Below are 24,898 nucleotides of genomic sequence, written 5' to 3'. Positions count from 1 at the left end.
GCTAGCCAGCCTCTGCCCGGAGGGCGTGGATCCCAGCGCAAGCCGGAACAGGTCGGGCGTTCTCGCGGCCACCGCCAGCGGCGGGAGGGGTAGGGCGGGATCTCAGCCGGCAGACCCGCGTGTGGATCAGCTGCAAGCGGCCGGCAGTAAACTCCCTTGGTTCCGCTCGGAGCTTCTGGACATCGCACGTCCCTCTCCCGCAGCAAGTCAGCTAGAGGGAGAAGTTTCCCTGGAGGAAGGTACGGAACAGATCCAAAGCCAAAGACGGCTCAGGTGTGTCTGGGTGGGGGTTAATTCGCATCTGTTTTGCTAGCCCTACGGCTTCCCCCAGTTCTAGGGGCAGCCAACTCTTTGGGCGTGATGGAAGAGCGGATTAAGGGTTTGTTGCTGGGAGGGGTCAGCTCACTGTGGATAGGAAATGGTGCGCATTCGGGGCTCCATCCTTGCCTAAAGTGGGGTGGTCCCGGGTCCCTCAGCCCTAACCCGGGAAGAGACGCCCCCTTTCCCAGCCCCGCCCCCTGGTGGCTGAGTCTGGATTCGTACAGCTCCGTATCGGCCGGGTAGGCTGAACCCACTACACGAATCCTCCAGCTCCCACTTTCTCCGCGTGGTTACGGGTAGGTTAACCTATGTCTTTTCTCCAGCAACCACCCCCTCGCCCCGCGCCCCCCGACCCTCTGGCGAGCATTCCAAACCCTCCTGGAGATGGCAGCCCTCTCTCCAGTAGGGGGTCTGAGGTCTACCTGGGTTTGGGGTTAGTCCTGGTGGCTCTCCTCCCTGCCCCTGACCATCTTTTGGGTCGTAGGGCTATATTCTTTCCCGCACCCCACCCCGCCCCTATCTTGCTCCCATTCTCAGGGGAGGATTCCAGGTACTGGTTGGGGTTCGGTATACGCTGCCGCCTTGAACACGGAAATCTGTAGACAGCAGGTTGTGGGGGGCGGGGGGACGGCAAGAAAACGGGGAGGTTTAGGAGTTGCACCGTGGGGGCTAGAGGCCAGGCCGGGGGCGTGGTTGCCATGGCTCCTTGGTAGCTGAGCTGGGGGAGCTAGAGATGCCAGTCACGGATGGTCCCTTCTTCTTTGTGCCTCTCTCTCCCTTTTTTTTTTTTTTTTTTTTGAGTGAGAGTGTGCGTGGGGAGGGAGAAAGTGATTAATTTGGAGAGCAGGGATTGGAGCCTGGAGGCTGGGACGCTGGGGAACGCCGGCCCCTTGATTCCCACTCCTCTTGCACGCCGGGTGAGCAGCACTTTCTCAGTCAGGGCTGGGCTGAGGAATTCCTGCGAAAACCGAAGGGCCGAAGAAGCCGCGGTCGCGCGGGCCCAGGTACCCACGCCCGGAACCGCGCCTTGGGGGGAGCGCGGGGTGGGTGGTCCGTCTGTCAGCCAGGAAGGCGGGCAGGGGAGGGGGTGGACGGCGAGCGGCGGAGGGCAGGTGACTAGTGGCACAGCAGGGCGGCGCGACGGGGAGGGAGCCCCGCGGCTCAGCCCTATGCTCGGGGCGCTGGGGTTCGGCCCCGCCCTTGCAAGCCTCCAAGGAGTCCCCGGACCCGGCAAGTGGCCCCCTGGGCACGCGCGTGCGCGACGGCGCGCTCTCTGGAACGCCCGTGGTGGCTGTGGGGGGCATGTGCGCGTGCGCGCGGAGGTGGGCAACTGGTGAGCCACCTGGACTCGCTCGAGGCAGAGTCTCTCGAGGCTCCCAGGTGGGTTTCATTTGCAGCTCCGGCGTCTCCGTGATGTGTGATTTTGGGCAGGCCGTTTAACTACTCCGTGCCTCGGTTTCCCCTTTTTAATAATAGCGGTAATATCATACCTTGCTTATTAGGTTTTTTCGGGACTGGAATGAGATAATCCAAGAAGGCAGTTTAGTTTCGTGTTTATGCTTAATAAACACCCTAATTTACTTATGGTTGCTGATGGCGTTACTGTTATTATTAACTAATCCTCAATTTAATTAGATACGGTGCATTCTCATTTCTTCGCATCTTTTTATAAGGCAAAATACTATGTTTTCGAATTTTGAAGAATATCAGTGGATATTAAATATTACTGCCCCGTACAACTCCTACATAGCTCTGGATTGCAGCAGATTGGAAGATATAAACTGACCAACTGCTGGTCATGTTGGCTTGTCAGTACATGGATGGAGAGAGAAGCTTAGAAAGATATTTGGGAAAACTTAGTGATAAGGTGGGGAAAAAAAGAGTTTATTCTGCAGCTTTGTGCGTGAGACTCTATTTCCCTTTCACAGGCTGATGTTCCAGTTAGGTTTGTTTTAATTTCAGTCTCTTGTGAGGAAACACCCTATGGCTTTCATAATTGAACTTGGTTCTAGAGTCTAGTGTATAACCCAGGTTTCCATTTTATGGCCTTAAGTGCTGTGGTGTATTTACCTCTAGTGAAGGCAGAGGATAGTGTATCATCATTCCTCCCGAGCTCCTGAATATTGTGAGGGAATAAATGGAGACAAATAGTTATTTCTTGGCAGGTGTGAGTACTGGCTATGGCAGTTCATTAAACATCTCTTTCTGGGCATGTTTTTACCCACATCACTGCAGAAGAGTAGGACTGTGATAATTAATACATGTTTTTTATATTGTTCTCTTATATTGCATCTATGCTTATGGGTCCTTTAGAGAAAAGACTGCAGGTGTTTATTGCTACCTCATGGTTTTATTATGTGCTCCAGCTTAACTGGTGATGAGCAAAACATTCATGGACCTAATTGTAATAATGACAGGATTTGATATTGCCCATAATGTATTTATTACCTTTAAATAATCCCACTTGCTGGATTGGTTTTAAGTACAGTTTAAAAATATCATTTGCTTATTAAAATGTAGTCATGTCTTGGTGGATCTGAAGCAAGTAAAACTGGACATATGTTCCCATCACAAAGTTCCTTAAGACTTTCACAAAATAGACCTGACTTCAGAAAATATTTGCTGGGTAAGATATAGCTTACTTTTGAAAATTTTGAAGATAGGTTGTTTGACCCAAAATTGCTTTGTTGAAATAATTCGTCTGGTTCATTTTTTAAATGGAGAATTAAATAAGAGTAATGATCAAGACTGATTTATGATTCTGCTAGGTTTTGTTGTTGCTGTTTTTAATTTCATAAAGGAAAATTAAGTAATAGAGGGGGCTGGATAGCTTCAGATTTGAAGGAATGAGTGTCAGGAAGCCCTGTGAATATCAATTCAGATAGTAGAGTATTGCTTTAAGTTTGACTTTTGCATGACAACATACCCTTCTTCACAGTGAGTATGTCATCTTTAAAAGGTACCTTGAGGAATTAGTGTGACAGCTTGCCTGAAATTCATGTGATCATTTACATATTGTTTCCCAGGAGCATTGGCATTAAATGTTTCATTTGTTGGAAATTATTTTGCCCTTTGATTTATCACAGCCAACAGTGCCATGGAGTCTAACACATTTTAGAAACAAAAATTTAGCTTTTCACTCTTTTGTATTTTCCCCAGAAAATCTAAGCAATAACGCACATGGAAAGCTTCAGTTAGGCCAAAGACAAAGGGTGACATAGAAAACCGTGACAGATCTGGAGGAACTGCCTCCTGAATTTGGGGATCTAATTGACATGCAAAGGTATAAGCTACAGGAGGAAGTTGTCTCTATACTAAGGCTGTTTTCAGTGATGTGCTGTATTATCTGATTCAATCAGTGTTGCTTGTTATTTTTTCAAACCGAGACCGAGAATACTATATTTTCAATTATGAACATTTTGATTACAGCTTCATTGTAACTAACTAATTCAGTCTGAAGAGAATGCAATTATTATGGTGATTTACATACAATATGCTAAGTTAACACAACTAATGAGTGAAAGCATAATATTCTTTCTATTCATTCCTGGAAAAATATTGTGCTAAGCATTCTTTCAAAGAAAAGATTACATTATTCGCCAGCATTTTATGTCTACCTACAAGTAGAATTGGCATTGAGCCATTTTCTCTGCTACTGAAGTGAAATCTCTCACATTTTGGCGACCATGCCTCTCCCCCTCTTGGGGTGCGAAGGAGAATGGAAACAGTTCCCAGTTTAATTAGATATGGTGCTTTCTTCTTTCTCTACATCTTTATTGGAGGAAAGATTCTGTATTTTCTAATTTTGGAGGCTGGTTAACACCTTAAACATTACTAATTACTGCAGTTTATTGTATGTGTGTCGCAATAGTGTAGTTAGTTAATTATAGCTTTCTCATTAGCACCATGTAGAGAATAATGAATTAACACATTGCTTTGATCGAAAGAACATCTAAGTTTATCTTCTGAGAATAAAAGTGTTATTGTGTTACCGAAAGTCACTATAATTTTCCCAAGAAACAAATTGGTTGGAATTCTCTAGCACTAGGATAGGAAGCTTGATGAATGAGTTGGATTGATCACAAACAAGAGGGAGTAGAGCTGTGGTTGCTTGGCAACCTAACATTATTCTGCAATTTCTTCTGGTATATTTATCCAGTAAACTAGAAAATTCTGTTTTGTTAACGAATGTTTTTAGTCAGTGCACAAATAGACCATAACTAATTGAGATTTTATGTATTGTGGATAAAAAACGATCCTACTTACCTTCCTATTGTGTTTAGATAATAAAAACACAAAGAGAATGCATATTCTGTTTTCAGTTTTTGAAATTTTCTGTGAAAAAATGTTCTTTTCATTTTTATATTAGCTTGTACCTACCAAGAGATTACAACTTGTTTATCTCCTTGGAAATCAAATTATTAGGAATATGTTTGTGTTTATGTGCATATTTATATATAATTTTTCATTTATACAAAATTTATATGTATCTTTATACATAATTTTTCTATAAGAATCAGAGAGTTTGAACTGAGATGAATTCTTCAGAAATTGTGGTTTGCTGGTTGAACTGATAACGTAGGTAAATTTTTAAAAAGGTGTACATATCCAATCCAAATGATGCTGGCAGATGATGGTGATAATAAATGTATTGAATAGGGCAACTATATAAATGTACTCTCTTTAAGCAGGGTTTATTTTCCTGGTGTTCTTAATAATTCTCCTTTTTGATGTTTAGGTGCATCTTGTTTTCCCCATAGTTGCAAAGTAAGAGCTAAGCAAAACCATCAGCTGCCCATCTTCTAATCCAACTCTTCCTAACTCCAGGGACTACAGTGTACCACTTTCCCATCTAACCTGGAATTTTAGTGTGCGTGAAAATTCCCTGCTCATATATTAACATTCTTGAGGGCACACATTCTATTTTATGCATCTCATAAACCTTATATTGTCTGGCACAGTGGGAAGCAAACTGGTATACTGGCTATAGTAATCAGGCTGCCTGGGTACCAAATCAGAGTCTGCTAACTCCTTAGTGTATGAGCTTGACTACGTCATTTTAATTGAACACTGATTTCTTCTATGGAGTGGAGGTTAATATCCATGCCCAGCTTGTGTGCATTATTGTGAATGCTATATGGGGCAAGTTTTATAGACAGCTTAGTAGAACTTACTAAGCACTCAAAAAATTCTGGCTTTTGGGCGCCTGGGTGGCTCAGTGGGTTGGGCCTCTGCCTTTGGCTTGGGTCAGGATCCTGGGGTCCTGGGATCAAGCCCTACATCAGGCTCTCTGCTTGGCAGTGAGCCCCTTCCCCCTCTTTCTCTGCCTGCCTCTCTGCCAACTTGTGATCTCTGTCAAATAAATAGATAAAACCTTTAAAAAGAATTCTGGCTTTTAATTATAATAATTATCCATCTATTCCATATTCAGTGTATGAATGGATAAAGATAGGGGTGTGTGTGTGTGTGTATCCCTATGCATGTGAATAAGTGTGTGCCATCATCATGGCACAGTCAAATGGAAAATTCTTGATGCACACATATAGTAGTAGTGATTTGAAAGATCCCAAGAGTACTTACTGGTTCTCAGGTTGCACAGCAAGGAGAATCACCTGTAGATCCTTTTAAAACTACCAACCCAGGGGTACCTGGGTGGCTCAGTGGGTTAAAGCCTCTGCCTTCGGCTCAGGTCCTGAGATGGAGCCCCAAATCACCCTCTCTGCTCAGCGGGGAGCCTGCTTCCCCTTCTCCCTCCCTGCCTGCCTCTCTGCCTACTTGTGTTTTCTATCTGTCAAATAAATAATTAAAATCTTAAACAAACAAACAAACAAACTACCAACCCAAATGAATTCCACCAGAATCCCTGGGGATCGTGACTAAGACTTGTGGATATTTTGAAAGCTTCTGGTGAGAGTACCGTACCTGGGGGGGTGAGGACCACCAACTTAGATTGGGGTAGATGTTCTTGAAGATCATGTTGGCCTGAGGCATTGACTTGGAGTTACCTTGGTGTCATGGAACATGGTTGGAAAAGATAAAAAAAGAAAGCTTTGGCAAACCTCTGAGGTTTTTCTTACTAATCCCTTCGGTTTAAACACCATTTTATTCTCTGAAGAGCTCATATGCACTTTTCATTTACTGTGTATTATTTCATTTCTCAGCCAAATGTCTCTGTGAAGATGGCAGGAAAGAAGTCATTATCCTGATTTTGCAGATGAATGGAGTGAGCCATACTGAAATTAAATGATTTGATTAGATTCATACATTTAGAACAGACCCAGACACTGAGATTCCTGTGACTTTCGAGTCTGAGTGTTTCTTGCTTTTGCCTTGAGATTTCAAGTGAGATAGAGAATTATTTTTTTAGGACTAAGTAGTTGTGTAAGAAAAAAGTTGTATAGATGTGAATTTCCACCTTTCTTATAATTATGCATTGCAACAAAAAGCCTAACTCCCCTTCCCCTCCCCTCCCCCAAAGAAGAGGAACCATAGTCTATTTAGGATCCAAACTAATGTCCTTTGGACTGAACCTAGCCTACGTGTGTGTTTTATTTGGCCCAAGGAGTGTTTAAGAAGTATTTCAGCCAATATTTAAAACCCAAGGCTTTCACATAAAAATTCATACTCCTGCCTTATCTTTCAAAACTTGATGTTCTCACAGTATTGAACCAGAGTGTCCAGAGAGAACCATTGGCTGGAAGTGGGTAGTGTGTACCCTTGACTGTTTTAAAGGACTTAGAGCTCTGTGTCTTCTCTGGTAAGAAGTGGTCTCCTCTTGCTTTCACTTTTATTTTTTTTCCTATGTATAAGCATACTCAAAGAGGCAATTGAAGGGAGTTTCAAGAAGGAACCACAACTCTTTGGACAGACTTGAGGGAAACTGACAAGGGCTGCTGAAGAGCCGTTATTGCCTGTCATCCAGTGGGACGGAGGACAAGAGTAGTTACTAAGGAGGTGAGAGCAGTAGCCTGGGAAAGGCTGCCAGCCAGGACCTGTAGAGAAACAGCCACAGTTAAGTGGCAGATGCAGATCTTCTCTTCCTTCCTTGGAGTGGCTGAACTGACCAGGAGTCCGATGGCAGGGGAGCCTGGTAGAGGTGGTCTGTGGAGAGGGTTCCTTCTGCACAGAGTAGGATGGAAGAAGGTGGAGAATGGACTGGAATCTGGCAGGTTAATGAAGACTACCCAGCACACACCTTGAGCCGTAAAATTTATGGAACGCAGGTAATGGGGAAAGAGAAAGTCTGAATTGCCAAAAGTAGGGCAATATGGGAAATCATTAATATGTGTTCTGAACCATCTTCTACTCACCTTTATCATTCTCTGTCCTTTCATTGCCCTAGCTGGGCATGCTCCCATTCAGAGGTGGGTTTCAGCGGCAGTCTCCAAACTGCTAGACAGTTCTATCCATTCTCCTGTATAATCTCTTTCCAAGAAGAGAGCTGAGACAGCAGAGAGACGGGTGCAAAAGGCATATTATAGCTTCTGTGGTAACAGGTTTGCATCTTTAGCAGAGGTTCTTCCCTAACTAAAGCTTTTGCTGTAAGTGGTAAATCTGATGCTAAAGATTGCAGATGTTAATGCCTGTGAAGTGAAGATACCCTCAAATAACAGTCTGACAGCTTAAAGTCATTGTGACCTGGACATTTGAGTCTCCGGAGGGATATCCCTCTCCTTTGGCATAGTGGTATCAGGGTGGAGAGGATAAGGCAATAATCAGGCATGCATTGGTAGCACACTGATAATGAGGCATTCTTGTTCCCTGGGGCTAAGGGATGCAATTCACAGTGTAATGGAAGGCAAGTGGGTAAGAAAAATGTAGTGATTTTTGATCATTTGATACAGTTAGAGTTGATTGTGAATTCAGTTCGTTGTTGCATCGAAGACCTTTGCTAAAGAATGTAAAGTGACAGAATATCAGCTTATTATGGGATGTTTTGTATACCGATTTGTTCAAAGGAAACAACACATCTTATGCAAAATTTCAAAGGGAAGACCTTTTCTGATGACATTCTGTCCATTCAAAAGGTTATTTTTGCAGACTTCTTTTAAAAAACTGTCATGTCTTGCAATATTTGGATGTTTTCAGCATTTTAGAGATTTTTTTTTTTTTCATATCATCTTGCTTGGCTTTTACAGTGACAAGATGGACAAAGAGGAACAAGTTGTTAGCCCATTTCATAGATGAAATGACAAGCAGGGTCTAAGAGCTGGGTAGGCATGGGTGAAACCAGAATTAAGACTCAGATACCCTGATTTGCAATCCAGCTTTTAGCCCACACTACTGCTTTTAGATTTTCTCATTTACTTACTTACTTTTTTGAGATTTACTTATTTATTTGAGAGAGAGTGGATGGGGGAAGGGTAGAGAGAGAGGGAGAGAGAGTCCCAAGCTGACTCCATGCTGAGCATGGAGCCCAGAGTGGGGTCGACTCATGACCCTGAGATCATGACCTGAGCCAAAACCAAGAGTCAGTCGCCTAACCGACTGCACTACCAGGCGTCCCTAGATTTTCTTATTTGAAACAAACACAAAATAATAATAATTTAAAAATTAAAAAAAATCAGAGTTAATGTATAAACTGAAGGATGTAAGTCTAGGGGAAATACTGAAAACATTACCAGTTATATTTCCAAGGCTGAATGCAGCCCTGCCCAAAGATAAGGAACTCTGATTTTCCTTAACTTATTTAATTCTATGATACATTGATTGACTGATTGATTAATTGATTGATTGAAGATCCTATGAGGTATGGACTAGACAGTAGAGACAGGCTACTAGAGACAGGACTAAGGCTGTACCAGGTTGATGCTTAAGTAGCTACCACTTACAAAATGTTTATGATATATTTTGCATTCTCTGCATCAGTAAATTGTGTGAAATACAATTCTTATAATGCCCCTTTTAGGCTGGATGACATAGACGTAGAGGGCTTTCTTTTTGTCCAGGGTCACACTCTATGGCTTAGAAGTGTCAGAGCCAGGACTCACCTGTACTCAAACTCAAAGCATCTGAGTCCCACCCCAAGCCCCTAACTGCTACCCTGTGCTCCCTTTGAGTCTCTCATGCACTTCTGCACCCTGTGTGAGGTCAGGGTGCTGTAACAAAGTACCACAGCAGAGTGGCTTATCAACAAGAAATTTATTTCCTGTGGTTCTGGAGCCTGATAATCTGAGATCAAGGTGCCAGCATAGTTTTCTTGTGAGGGCCTTCGTCTGGGCTGACTTCTTTTGTATCTTCCCAACAAGAATGGCAGAAGGAGGGGCGCCTGAGTGGCTCAGTGGGTTACAGCCTCTGCCTTCAGCTCAGTTCATGATCCCAGCCAGGGTCCTGGGATGGAGCCCTGCCATCGGGCTCTCTGCTTGGTGGGGAGCCTGCTTCCCTCTCACTCACTCTGCCTGCCTCTCTGCCTACTTGTGATCTCTGCCAAATAAATAAATAAAATCTTAAAAAAAAAGAATGGCAGAAAGAGCACAAGAAAGCTCTCTGGGGTCTCCTTTATCAGGGAACTAATCCCCCTCATGAGAGCTTCACCTCATGAACTAATGACCTACCAGAGGCCGTAGCTCCAAATATCATCACATTGGGATTTGGGTCTCAATGTATGAATTTTGGGGGTGACTCAAACATTTAGTCCTTTGCATGTCTTTTCTCTTTTCTCTTGGACTCCATTTTCCAGGTGTGCAGCGTTCATCAGTGCCCCCTCGAAGAGCACAATTCTCTTGTATAGTCCTCATCAGAGCTAGCACCTGTCTCTGTTTTTTACCCAGATTTACCTGTTCTCTGTCTCACTCTCTCAGTCAGATATGTGGTAAAATAGATACGAAGGATTCTTCTTAAGATATCAGATGAAGATGCATACTTACCTCAGGAATGGCAGCATTTAAAAAGACTACTTAAAAGCTTTAATATGAAAGATTAATAGTGAGGGGCTTCATATGGGAGATACATTGGGAGAGGAGGACATTTGTGTTTACTCCAAAATCTTGTCATGAAAACATTTGGTGCCTGATTCTTCCTAAAGTTGTCCCTGGGCACCAGTATATGTAAAATTCAACTTTTACCCTCCCCAAAGCTTTTGCTTGCCCTCATTACCATTTCTTATTTCTTGGCAGAAATGTTTCTGATGCTCTGTCATATCAATATGCATGGATTTCCCTCACGTCTGGGTGTTATATATAACCAATTGCATTACACGGTTGGCATTTCCACAAAGGTGCGAGTATCTGCCACTCCAGATTAAGACAGAAATAGTTGGCAATGGCAGATGTCATATACCAGCCTGACTGTTCTTGAAAATGACACCTCTCATCATGATGGCACTATCTTTATTAACAGCTGTCAATTATGATACGGCTTTGAAGGAAAAAAAAAATCAATGCTGTTCTAGGCATGGTCAATGTATTTGGGATTTTGAGAGGTATTTGGTGTTTTGGTTTGGGGTATTTAGAAGTAAATGCTATTATTATCTTTTAGTGTGCAAAATATAAGTGGCATTTTCAGACGCTGAGCAATTCCAGCTCCTTTTTATGTAAAGGCAAAAATGTTTGCTTTCTGTTTTGGGTAGACAGCCAGTCTCGTTTCCTTGGACTTGATGGAATGGATTTGCTGCAGGACTTTTGTCTGACCCATGTCTGCTTCTCTAGAGTGCAGTACTTCGCTTCTCAAGAAATATGTTTGTTTTTGTGTTATAAATCCAGAGACTTTCTAAACTTGTTCTGTAAAATGCATCTGGTGACATAGTGGAGAATTCATTTATTAGATTAAAATGTTTAAGACATTGTACAATGGCGAGAAATTGAAACCATTGCCCACAGTGGTAAGCAAACAAACAAAAATAATAACAATTTTAACATCTGTCAAGTACAACAGAATGAATAGTAGACTCTTTGGATTATTTATTATTGTTCACTAATCTGAGATATATACTATATTCCATACAGGAGATCTGAGTAAATGAATAAAAATAGAAAGCCCAAATAAAGATGTTTACGTTTGACCTTGATTCCATTTTGCTTTGTAACTTCTAGCAATTAATTCTCAGTGGGACTACATCTCAAAGTGTCTCAACAGACCACTTTTTCCATGCATAGAAGCTTCTGCATGTAATTGATTTGGGCTGAATTTTTTTTAACAAAGTTGACTTGCTTGAAATAATACTAAAGGACCACCATTGAGCAATTTGGATACAACTCATGTGTGCTTTTGTGAATCAGGTTCAAATAAACTGGATTTGACCTTAGCCACTAATCCTTCAAAACGGGGCTGGCAGTCATCACAATGAATGCCATCCAATTATGTATAAAAATTGATATGTGTCCTCTCTGTGGAGATAGCAGCCATCACCTACCTGGCATCATGGCCACCCTCAGACTTCTGGTGAAGCCCAAGATCATTAAAAAAGGACCAAAAGGGGCACCTGGGTGGACCAGGTCATGATCTCTGGGTCCTGGGATTGAGCCCCAAATTGGGCTCCCTGCTCAGCGGGGAGTCTGCTTTTCTTTTTCTCTCCCTCTACCCCACCTCTGCTTGTTCTCTCTCTCTCTCTTTTTCTCTCTCCCTCTCAATTAAATCATAAAATCTTAAAAAAAATAAAAAAGGCCCAAGAAATTCATCCAGCATCCATCAGACCTATATGTCAAAATTAGGGGCGCCTGGGTGGCTCTGTCATTAAGCATCTGTCTTTGGCTCTGGTCATGATCCCAGAGTCCTGGGATCGAGGCCCGCATAGGGCTCCCTGCTCAGTGGGAAGCCTGCTTCTCCCTCTCCCACCCCTGCTTGTGTTCCCTCTCTTGCTGTCTCTCTCTGTCAAAAAAATAAAAATCTAAAAACAAAACAAAACAAAATAACCTCAACTGGCAGAAGCCCAAAGGCATTGACAGTAGGGTGCACAGAGGATTCAAGGGCCAGATCTTGATGCCCAGCATTGGTTACAGAAGCAACAAGAAAACAAAGCACATGCTGCCCAGCGGTTTCCAGAACTTCCTTGTCCTCAAGGCCAAGGAGCTTGAAGGACCTCTGGTGTGCAACAGTTCTGACCGTGCAGAGATGACTCCAAGAACCACAGAGGCATTGTGGAAAGAGCACCCAGCTGGCCATTGGAGTCACCAATCCCAATGCCAGGTTGTGCAGCAAAGAAAATGAATAGATGGATAGTTTATGTGCAGATTTTGGTTGTGTTAATAAAATAAAAAAACTACAAAAAAAATTATATGAGTCGTTTGATTGGAAATTGACCTCTATACCTGAAACTGCTTTTGGAAAACTTGGTTACTACCTCTATTTTCCTGTTTTCCCAGCTGTAAACTGAGGGAAGAAACATTTACCACTGCCTCCCAGTGGCAGTTGGAGGATTAATGAGCTAATATTTGTAAAGTGCTTTGAAGATAAAAGTGCCAGCTATTATTATTACTAATAAACCATTTTTCTCCAGTGTAATTTTGGACAGCAGCCATTAAAAACTCATTACTGTATTTAACAGTAAAACAATCTGCTACAGCCTTGTATTTACTGCCTCAATTAAGCATGCATTCCACTTCCTTTGCCCCTCGAAATTCAGAGCTGATGAGGAGGGACAGAAAGGTGTGTTATCATTTCCCAAGTTCATTTAAATAATGGGTGTAACAGACTGGATGCTTGTAGTGGAGGTAGTTTGTTTCTGCTAAAAACCAGACTGGTGTCCTTAAGGGGAGGCTAATTTGGGCTACATTTGCTTCTGTGCTCTATGAAGGGACTGGAATGCCCAGTTCTAAGTTTTTATTCAGTTGGATTTACTTCACATTTACTGCCTTTGAAGATTGTATTCCAGTGTCTTGAGGGTTCAGACTGGTTCCACGAATGACACAAGTTTTTGTGGGTGGTTGTGTGGTGTATGTGGGTGCATGGTGAGCAGGGGGCAGATGTGCGCTGTTTAGAACTCATGCTAAACATGAAGTGGAAAACTGAAGTGATTATTTCAGCTGCTTCTAGTCCACAAATATTAAAAAAAATTAAAGTGGAGGTCTTGAATTATGTAGTTTATTAATCTGTAATTGATGTGTTGTATTAAATCCCTTCGGTACTAATTTATTTTGATCTGTGTCCTTGTTCTTAAATACTGCATGATACAGGTAGTGTATTTCTCACCTATTGCCAAAACAATGCTTTTTTTCCCTATGCTGTTTTACTGCTGCAAATAAGAATAAAAGATATAAAATAAATCAATGACCATAACCACATTTTACATTTCACCATAATCACTATTCACTACTACCTCCAGTTTCTAAATCCTAAACCAATATCTAAAGGTTGAACAAAAGAGACCTCATAGCAATGTAAATTCACTGAATTCACTGCAAGCTTTTTGGTGTGGAAAGACCTTCCTCACTCAGTTACTACTCACTCTTTTTTTTTTTTTTTTTTAAGAATTTATTTATTTATTTGACAGAGAGAGACACAGAAGGAGGGAATAGAAGCAGGGGGAGGGGCAGAGGGAGAAGAGAAGTAGGCTTCCTGCTGAGCAGGGAGCCCTTGTGGGCCTCAATCCCAGGACCCTGAGACCATGACCTGAGCTGAAGGCAGATGCTTAATGACTGAGCCACCCAGGCGCCCAGTGACTACTCACTCTTAATTTAGAACCTTTCTAATAAGCATAACTGTTTTATTTTAGTAGATGACAGAGTATAAACTGCAAGTTAGAACAGATGATGGAAATTTTGCAGTTTTGTTCACAGACAAAAGAAATTACAGCTCACATCTCTTCAGCAAGGGAGGAGAATGGAAAGGCTAGAGAGAGGCGACTCAGAAATCATGATGGCCTTATGGGTGGCCCTGAGTTATTAAGAAATTATGAATTAGATTAAACTAAAATAGATTCTGGTATATTACCTAGTATAGATCATTAATCTGAAAATCAAGTGAAATCATCTTTCCTAGTGACCTACCTGTCTAAGAATGTTAGATGCAAATACAAAACAGTAATATTAAAATTCCCCAAACCTTTTACAAGATGTCCTTCTAATAGCAACACACTAATAACTATCCAAGGTACTATTGTTTGCAGATGAGATTTTGCACTGCAAGTGTATCCCAGTGTATTTTTTTCTTTTTTTTTATTACCAGCACTTAGGGAGGCCATGCTTTGTAAATACTATCACCATTCCGTTGACTTCTGAAATTGAACTCATGCTATTTTCATCATTTATTCTGTTGAATCGTGCATGGGGAATTCACCATATGGCTTTAAACTGTTTAAGACCTCAGTAGAAATGTGCTTTGCATATCAGATTCTTGGGGGAAATGCACAAGTTGCTTATCACTTGGAAGAAAAGTACCTGGAGACTTCTGTGTAGCTAAGAGGGGAAATGATGAAAAATGAGTTTGAATTGTGATTATGTAGCAATTTATGTAAAATGTGAAGGGGCACTGTTGGGTTACCTATTGCCACATTACTAACCCATAACTGAAGCAACAGCCATTTTATGAAATCTCATGCTTTTGTGTGTCAGGAACTCAGGCAGGACTAAAATGGGTGATTTCTTCAATCTCACCTGGTGGCAACCAGGGTGACATAGTAGGTTCAGATGGTGGCCGGGCTGGGCTAGTGTCCTCCGGGTAGCCTCACTTGCATGTCTCATGCTGTGCACATACAAGGAGGGCTGAACTCCGCTGGGCTAGTCACTCAAGTAGGTCATTGGACTTATTACATGACAGCTCAGGGGTCCAGGAGTCCAATTAGAAGATGGTCAGTTTTTGCAAAGACTGGGCCTGGAGCAGGTTCAGCATCCCTTCCCTTCCGCTGTAGTCCAGACCATAACACACCAGTCCAGATATAAAGCGAGCACTCCTCCGGCTACCCTGCTGTGCTGGAGGATTCAACTAGACAGGGTAGGAAGAACTTGAAAGACATGCTCATAAAGAGGATTGTTATGCCCGCCGTGACACCGTGTCCTCACCACGTGACGGAGTACCAAGTGCGAGAAAACCCGGAACAAGTAGAATGCTGTGCTCCAAAGGGACACTTCCTAGATTTCTTCCTAGATTTTTTTTTTTTTAAAGATTTTATGTATTTATTTGACAGAGAGAAATCACAAGTAGATGGAGAGGCAGGCAGAGAGAGAGAGGGAAGCAGTCTTCCTGCTGAGCAGAGAGCCCGATGCGGGACTCGATCCCAGGACCCTGAGATCATGACCTGAGCCGAAGGCAGCGGCCTAACCCACTGAGCCACCCAGGTGCCCCTCTTCCTAGATTTCTTAGGCCCAGGAGCACATACGACTTAGAGAAGCGAGTGTGACAGGAGAGTGAACTTTGGAAAGCTGGCGGCACCCGTGTCTGGAGAGGGAGGCTAGAAGTGAGGGGATGGACAGCTGAGGACACCTCAAGCCGAGATGCCTTAGCAGAATGGGCTTTGCTGATGCTCTGCAAATTCATTTGCATTTATCTTTACTCTTCTATTTAACGTGGAAGTGGCTTGGCCTTGGGAGAACTAGGGTTCTCCCAGCAGAGTCTGAAGGATGCTTGGTGAAACTCAAATGCCTGGAAACCGGGAGGTGACTACTCAGATCCCACAGGCACCGGGCTTGAGGAGGGATCAGAAAAGAGCCTCTCCTGTGTCCTTTATATTTCTGTTACAACCACAAATGAAAAAGGAAGCAGACTTCCTGCCCGAAATAATAACTGTGCATTTGGCTTCCATCTTTCTTTACTGTAACGTTCAGAAACAGGCTTGGAATGCGAAGCGGACTCCTGGGTGGCGAGTACCAACATCATTCTCGAATCTTCCTGCGGCACTGTGCGAGCGCAGAGCAAGAAGCAGGTCAAGAATATACAGCAAGGTAGCTGTCTTGGGCTGTTTCTTTTCTCTTCAGGTGCTCCCTGATCATGGATGAAGAACAACCACTGCCATGTATGCTGTGGGTTCCGTTTGTGCCCTCACCTCCTCTACTTCCTCACACCTTCGCATCTTCTTCCTTCTGTGGCATGCCATCTTTCTCTCCACGCCTGGGATCCCCACGCACCATCATTCTCGTACCTCTGTTACATTATCCCATCCTTCTGATAAACACAGATGTTTTTCTCCTGCAGTCTTGCCAAAAGCATGTACAGAGTATTGCACTACATTTTTCATATCTCAGAAACTAATTCAGCAGGTAAAAATGCAATATATGTAACCCTAACACACTCTGCTCTGGTGAATTCTATAATGGTAATACTGAAAATTGCTTTTGAGAAACATACATGCATATATCATTTACTATGATGTTTATAAAAACTAGGTGTTAAATAAATACATAAATAAAAATAAAGACTAGGTGTTTAAGCAAGGTAGGTATTAATTCTATTCAGAGAGGTTGAGGCTCCATTGCTGTAGAGTGGAACTGGAAATCCGGTTGTCTGATTTTATCATAAGTCATTTTCATGACAAACCATTTAGCTGTTGATAAAATATTCCCTTGTTAAATCTTACATTTTCTGGACAGTTTTCATTTTTAGATGATACAACCTCTAAAGCTGTATTAAGAACTGTTGGGACTGTTGAAACGGAAGCAATCCTTGGATTTTTTCCTGTGGTTTCTTTTGTTGTAACAAAATACATCTTTACTAGAGCAGAGAGCTCCTTCTGGCCACTGTTGCTTTAGCAGTTGTCCATCTTCTGTCCTCTGCATCCTTTCTTTATTTTTAAATGACCACAAAGCCTGCTTCAACTTTCTCTTGGACACATTGAGATTTATTTCTCATGAGCCATTATGGATAATTCCTCGTTTAGTCTTTTAATCAGTAGACCGCTGCAACCTTCCTCTCATTGGATTTCTGCTTTTTGTCACTGCACTTCTCCATGAAGGTCTAAATGTCCCCGTTAAAATCCCCTTTCTCGCTTGTCACTGTGACCATGATGTCACTTACTTCCCGAAAATTTCCCCTGGCTCCCCACTGCTTTGCTGGCCAAGTAACTGTCACACTTGGTTTCCACATTCAGCCGGACTCAGCCTTCATTATTCCCTTCTACTTTCCTGTATCCTTAGAGACCCTCTCCTTTTACGCAACAGCTTGCTGTTCTAGCCTTCTTAAAGCTCCTGTCTTCTCAGACGCATTTCCTGCTGTTCTTTCTTCTGGTCACTCCATCATATCCTACTCTCTAAGACCCCCCCCAAATACACCATCTTCATTATTTCTGTCAGAATGTACTTAACATTTTTAATAGCAAATTAAAAGAAAAAAAGTTTGCCTTAAAAGGGGATTTTATTTCATTACTGTAAGTGAAAGACCAGTGTCAGTGCGAAACAATGAAAGGTAATTAAAAATGTTAATACAATGAAAATAGTCCAAGGTCATTAAAGCTAACTGGATACAAATTACCCGCCTACCTGCCAAAGGCTCTGGTTTGAAGTCCTGTAACCTCTTTCCTGTTATAAAATAGCAAGATTAGTAAACTTAAAGTGTTGTTAGTGATGCTTTAGGACCTACCTGAGACTTGTACTTTTTTTTTTTTTTTACATTCAGAAGGATTGTAAGACAATTCAAAGAGGATGTTCGCTTATTGCTCTAGAATATGCAGCCCACCTCGGGATGAAGACATCCCTTAGAGAAATTCATCACATTTCCCTGCCTTTACCCTACTGTATTCCTGCATTTAATCATTAAGTGAAAATTTGCGAAGTTCTTGCTGTGTGCAAATCACTATGCCGGGTAGATCAACAGCAAGATGAATTAGACACAGTAGCTGGCCTGAAGATGCTTACAGTTACCACCGAATATATGCTTACAAAATAGTATCAGTATAAACATATATGTGTTTTGGGGGTCTGGCACTCCTGAAATGTTGTAAACCTCCAGTCTAATTAAGGACATGTACTCAAATAAGAATACTAAAATAGAGGACCAAAAATGCCATAGGAATGTATGGATAATATATGCTCAGAATAGGAAAGATTATTTCCAGTTTGTGCACTATTAAAGGTGTCAGGGGGTACCTGGATTGCTCAGTTAGTTAAGCATCTGCCTGCGCTGGGCTCCCTGCTCAATGGGGGATCTGCTTCTCCCTCTCCTTCTTCCCCTCCCCACTGCTGTGTGCGCTCTCGCTCTCAAATAAATAACGTCTTAAAAAAATACGGTGAAAGGGTCAGGAAAGACATAGAATTTAAAAGGCAAAGAAAAAATTCCTTTGCAATTACCATTTCTCTGAAGCAAAATAAATTTGCAAGCCCTACTAAATGAGTAATTAATTTTTAGCAGCGTTTATCACACCAGAGTCTAGTGCCATTGGAGAAAAACTTTTTGTGATAAAATGTGATTTGAGGGGTGCCTGGGTGGCTCAGTGGGTTAAAGCCTCTGCTTTCGGCTCAGGTCATGATCCCAGGGTCCTGGGATCGAGCCCCACATCGGGCTCTCTGCTCAGCAGGGAGCCTGCTTCCTCCTCTCTCTCTGCCTGCCTCTCTGCCTACTTGTGATCTCTCTCTCTGTCAAATAAATAAATAAAATCTTTAAAAAAAAAATAAATAAATAAAAAAAATGTGATTTGATTACCTGTCTGAATTTCCAAAAGGCTTTTCCATGTTTTATATAAAACAGGAGTCCTCTGCAATTTGGGATAGGCTTAGAGAAAGCCAAACCTAGGTAGAACGAACCTAATGCCTACTTGACTGAGAAGTCAGGGGGTGTGGACATCTGGAGCCATCGTAGGATGTTTGAGTTCTATGACCTTGGAAGGTGCTTTCCAATTCTGAAATGACCGGAAATCAGATGTTCCCAGCAGAAAAACACAGTGCCTTCCATGTTTTTCAGGAGGTTTTTTTTTTTTTTCCTCCTGTATGTCTCAGAATACTGCTGACTCTATGTTCTGTAGTCCCTTCTAGGACCTGGTTCTCAGTCCCAGAAGCTCAGATAATGCAGATCAGGCTATTGTATATTTAGTTCTCTATATTTAATAGGCTCCTGAAAAGAGAAGAGGAAAAAAAAAAGGAAAGTAATGATAAGGTCATCAAATACTAAGAGCTGACTGTGAAATACCAGGATTTTCTTAATTGTTGTTTATATTTGTATAATATTCATATATTTTTCAAGTGAAAATGTTTTGTGCTTTTTTTCCCTTAGAGACATTGAGATCACCTGCTATGTTATCAATGTCACTTCTTTTTAATTTTCTTTTTTATTTATTTAAAAAATTAAAGTTTTATTTATTTAGATAATCTCTACACCTAACCTGGGCTTGAACTCCTGCCCCAAGATCAGGAGTCATATACTCTTCCAACTGAGCCATCTAGGCACCCCCCTTTTTTTTTTTTAATTTTTAAAAAATATCACTTGCTTATTGGCCATACTAAAGCTTACATAATTGACTTACTGAATCTTCTATAAGTTGCATTTTAATTATATCAGTAGTTTCACTTTTTAAATTTTTTTTAAAAAAGATTTTATTTATTTATTGGAGAGAGAGGGAGAGCATAAGCAGGGGGAGCAGCAGGTAGAGAGAGAAGCAGACTCCCTGCTAAGCAGGGAGCCTGACATGGGACTCAATCCCAGAACCCTGAGGTCATAACGTGAGCCGAAGGCAGACATTTAACTGGCTGAGCCATCCAGACATCTCCAGTAATTTCACTTTAAAAAAAAAAAAAAAAAAAAAAGAAGGTGAATAAATATCCACAGTATTGCTTAGTGATGGATATTCTTGCTTTTGATAGCACCTTGAATAATTCATCCCTCCTTTTGATTGCTGTGGCAATTTCATTAATACCTAGAAATACAGAAAATATAACTTTCTGAAGTTCAAAAAGAAGAAGCATTTGTGCGTTAGTAGAGTTGATAAAGCGATAGTTGCAGTGATGTGAAATATTCTAGCTTTATCTTCTGAAGTTACTCTTTGCAAATATGAATCACGTGCACCTAATAAGTAACAGTGATGAGGCATGATTTAGAGACTATAAAATGGAGCCTTTAAACACATAGCATGAACGGGCATACACATATACATAACTGCTCTTTGGTTAATCTACATAACCTCACTTCTGCTGAATTCACTCTCAGGACCTGCTCTCTCATCAAGCATTTATCAGCACAATGAAAACCTCTTAGAATTGTCATGGATTTGCCTGTACTACCATATGTTAAGTGCAAAAAGTAACATTATTTCTCGGCCTCATACTAGGTGACTATAAAACTGTTTTGCACATTGGAGTACATCTCTCAAAAGCTTTACAGTTTGACTTTTGCCAAAGCTGCCATTGCCATCTATTGAAGGATGCAGTAGTGAAATTTACTTGAGGTGACCATTCTGTGAATTCAGAATTTTTTTTTTTACTTTCAGCATTTCTACTCATTTTTTATTTATTGGTTCAGTTTCATCAAATTTGTCAACTGCCAGCCTAAAGCTTTGGAAATTGGTATGATGAAAGTTCTAAGTGATAATAAATGTCTTTAGAGGTATTTTAGACCCGAGATTGTGGGACAGATCTGAGACCTACCTGCCCAGATATGGCAGAAAATATAAACAAAAAAATGATGTTTAAAAAAATACTATCATATCAGTGGAATTTTGTGAATTTTGATCTTGGGGTTGTAAGTTCGAGACCCATGTTTGGTGTAGAGATTAAAAATAAAAACCTTTTTTTAAAATAAATAAAAACTCATGACTGGTGGTACAATTTTGCGTTGAGGTATTATGGGGAAAATATCATTACTGGAGTTTGAAGTTTTCACTTTTTGAGGGTGTTTGGCAGAATAATTTTAAATGCTACAGTTGTTTGTTTGTTTTTCTTTTTGATTTCCTGTGAATCCAGAGCTGACTCTCCTCTATGACAGTTGAAAAGAATCTTCTTACTTTTTGTGTATTCTTTTTAATGTGGCCAGAAGAAAAATTAAAGTGAATACTCCCTTTCATAAAGCAATTGAGAGTTGATTCTGAATATATCAGACCATGTTTTTAGAGTGAAAGAATAGCCTCAGAGCCCTAAGATAGTCAACATATACCAGACCTGTCTATAAAAATGATTAACATAGTTTGTGCTTATAGATGCCTTGTGTAAGATGCGGATTTACCAGAAGCATTTGAATTTCCTATTTCCCTATGACTGCTAACTGACCATTGGTGTTGGTAATATATTTAGGAAGTTTATTTCCTCCTCAAGCGTAGGAAGCCATTGGACACTCAAAGAGTATTGCTGGGGGTGTCTTTGCAATTGACAAAGTGGAACATACATTTGGGAAAGGGCAGCTAAATAGGACCATTCTTATCCAAAGACCTAGCATTTTCACATTTGCTAGCCATTTCCTAATTTAATCCAGTGGTTCTTGGATACCACACCCAGACCTTCTTTCTTTAGCAGTGTTGATTTATGGAAATGTTTTGATAGAGGCTCAAAAGCTAACACCAGATTCAGCAGTGCAGAAAGACTCCAAATCATATTCTCCTTTTTGTCAATATTTTCACTAGGGCAATGTAAGATATTAAATCACCTGGAATTAGTTATGTGCCACTTCAGCAACCTTTTGTGCTCAGTCTGCTACAAGCTGTTTGTGCTGTTTAGCAGTTTAAAAGTCTGCAGATGAAGGAAATTTTCAGTAGCTTGCTTGCTTGCTTTCTTTCTTTCTTTCTTCTTCATCTTTTTTTTTTTTTCCCCTCTTCAGTTTCTGTGTGCACTGGGGTAGGAATTACCCTCTTTGCAACTCCTGAATAACCTGGTTGAACAGATACATGGTGGAAAGCAACGGTATCAGAAAAAATTTACCTATGTGTCTGTAGCTATACTCCCAGCTACAAAAGATGAGAAGAACCAGTGATTCCAAGTCAAGTGTGTGTCTGTGTGTGTGTCTGTGTATGTACGTGTATAGCTCTGATTCCAAGGAGTCCTTCCTTCATTCATCAAATATTTATTGAGCTGTTTATAAATCCCAGGCACTGTGCTAAGCATTAAGATGAAGACAAATTCCCTGCCTTCCGGAGTTTACCATTACTGAGAATGTCAGCCAATAAATAAGTAAACAAATAAAATCATTACAGGAAAGAAACAAAGGGCGACCGTAGAGAAGAATGAAAGGAGGAACTTACTTTTAGAGAGGGTTTTCTGAGAAGGTGACTTTCAAGCCAAGCCAGAAAGGAAGGAAGGCTCACAGGAAAAGAGCCAGAAGAGCAGGGTTCCAGGTAGAGGGGCAGCAAGCGGAAAGCACTGTGGAAGACAGGAATTTGGCACGGTCTTGAGCTGACAGAAGGCCAGAACCTGGAGCGTAGAGAGCTGGGACGTGATTGGCACAGGAAAGGTTAGGGCAGATCTTGTGAGGCCTCCCAGGTTATGGATAAAGAGAAAATGAGTTTAAAGCACAGTGTAGAACTTCAAAGGAATCCAAGCAGTTAAAGCAAGTGGATCTGATTTATGTTTGTAAAAAAAAAAAAAAAAAAAAAAAAAAAATCACTTTAGCTGTTGCATGAAGAGGGAATTGCAACAGGGAGCAGGATCCGTTGGAATTCCACATGGGGAGTGAGAACAACTTGGACTTGAACTGGTGTGCGATAAAGGGGATTTGTGAGACTGTTTATTGTACTTTTAATAAGATGATATGGGTGGTTTGGGGATTGTTCTGAGAAATAGCACACAGCCCCTGCAGGCAGGAACCTACAAGAGAAACAACCACAGAATATGGAGTTGTGAGACAAGGAGGTTTAAGATATGTGTTGCCATGCTGCCTCGCAGCAGAGGGATTTGGATGAGCCCCAGGAGGGCTCAGGACTGGGGTGAGTGACATTTAGTGAGCTTCCAGTATGAAAGAGGGCATGCACTGCTGAAAGAAGGCACTGCAGTGCACTGGGGGAACCTGCTCATTAATTCTTACAGCACTTTTGTGTTGGCTGTAGAAGATGAAAGACATTTTCCATTCAATTATTGATCATAAGCATGATATGTGTTGATTAAAATGGCAAGATAATTTGTATCAAATAGAATTTGGTTATCTTTTTTTCCTTGGCTATATTTCAATAAATCATATTTAAGTTTCCCCAAGTAAGTAGAGAACACAGTACCTGCCTCCCCCTTTCTAAGGAAAGAAATATTGTTAAAGGGGTTACTGAATAGCAAGTAAATTATGTTGGTTTTAACCCAAATGCCCACCCTAGCTTGGGGCATATACCTTATTAGTAATGTGAAATGCTTCTCAATGTGTTCTAGGAAGATTAAAGTTTAGGCTTTGGAAGTTTATTTTCATATTTATATGAAAAAGATACAATTTATTTGTTACATAGATAATGACAAAGAACAAAGAATAAGTTTTAAATTTATAAGAAAAAAGGCAACAAACACAATGGGAAAATGGACAAAGCGAAAGAACACATTTTAGAGAAAAACTCAGTCAGCTAAAAATACATGTAAAAATACTCAACCTCGCAATAATCAGGGCAGTGCAATTAAAATATCCTTGAAAACAAACTAGTTCCTCCATACTATGGAATACTACTCAGCAATCACAAAGAGTGGACCAAATGCAATGACATGAACAACTCTCAAAAGCCTCATGCTGAGTGAAAGAAGCCAGACACAAGAGGTTAAATACTGTGTTTCCATTTGTAGGATAGTCTAGAAAAGGTAAAACTGGAAGGCTAGAAATAAAATCAGTGATTTCAGGGACTGGTGGGTGGGGTTGGGAGTTGAAGTGATCTGAAACTTGTTAATTTTACTCTAGATAAATTATACCTTAGTAAAGCTGATTTAAAAAAAAAAGCAGTGAGGATCTGTGTAACATTTATTGGGCTGTAAGAGTGAGAATATCTAAAACTGAATATTGTGAAGATATCAGGAAATGGAAGCATTCATGCTCTGCTGGTGTGAGTGAAAAGTGACAAAAGAACCCCCTTTGGGAGGAGGAATTCACAATAGCTAGGAAGGTTGAAAATATTTATGCCCTGGGATGCCCCAGCCATTCTCCAGCTGCATGATTACCTAAGAGAAGTCTTGCACATGGACTCAGGGGGACTATGCAGTCAGGGTGGAAGAATATCCTCTGCCATTCAAGGTTCTCCTAGTTGGACTAAGAATCAAAATTGTCATGAGAGAGAGTAATGGGAGAAAATCAAATTTAATTTCATACACACGAGAAATCCACCCAAACATGGAAATTCCAAAGATAGGCAAAGTGAGGTATAGAAGTCCTTCTGACCAAGGAGAAGGGGCTAGGGGTCTGCGACTTCAAAGGGAATGAATGCAATCCACAGGAAGATGGAAAGATTAAATGCTTGATAAAGAGATGCTTCTGGGCCACTCAGAAACAATGGATGTAGAGGACTTTGATCAAACAGACCTTGCTAGTTTTCCCCGTATCTACTGTAGTAATTCATATCATAATGTAGTTGTCTATGGTGTGGCTCTCTTCTTGGAACAGGTCCTCTATCTGAATTATTAGGTAGTTGAGGAGGGAAGTAAAGAACTTTTCTTGAATGTGCTGGGTTTTGTTTGCTTTTAACTCAAAATAATCTTCATATTAAAGTGGCCCATCTTGGGACAGCCTGCCTTTATCCCCTACAATACAAATAAGTTCCCCGCAACCATTTGTTCTGTTTTGTTTTGTTTTGTTTTGTTTTTTTAGTAGGCTCTACACCCAGCATGGGGCTTGAACTCATGAC

At 41.2% G+C, this 24,898-nt stretch overlaps 1 protein-coding gene across 2 annotated transcripts in view; it reads left to right on the top strand.

The window, feature by feature from the left end:
* The first annotated feature begins 559 nt into the window (after positions 1 to 559).
* The window catches only part of CHL1 (cell adhesion molecule L1 like), a 220,588-nt gene continuing 196,249 nt past the window's right edge, over positions 560 to 24,898 (top strand). The window contains exon 1 of one of the 2 annotated variants that reach the window (XM_044253141.1): positions 560 to 617. The gene's annotated coding sequence lies outside the window, so the exon portion shown is untranslated. Of the gene's footprint in view, positions 618 to 878; positions 1,326 to 24,898 lie in introns of those variants that run through there. The other variant, XM_044253142.1, reaches the window with a different exon arrangement.

Source organism: Neovison vison, chromosome 6 (genome assembly GCF_020171115.1).
Source record: "Neovison vison isolate M4711 chromosome 6, ASM_NN_V1, whole genome shotgun sequence".
NCBI classification, from domain to species: domain Eukaryota; kingdom Metazoa; phylum Chordata; class Mammalia; order Carnivora; family Mustelidae; genus Neogale; species Neogale vison.
Note: the sequence above shows the minus strand (reverse complement) of the source record. Positions and strands in the feature narration are given on the sequence as shown.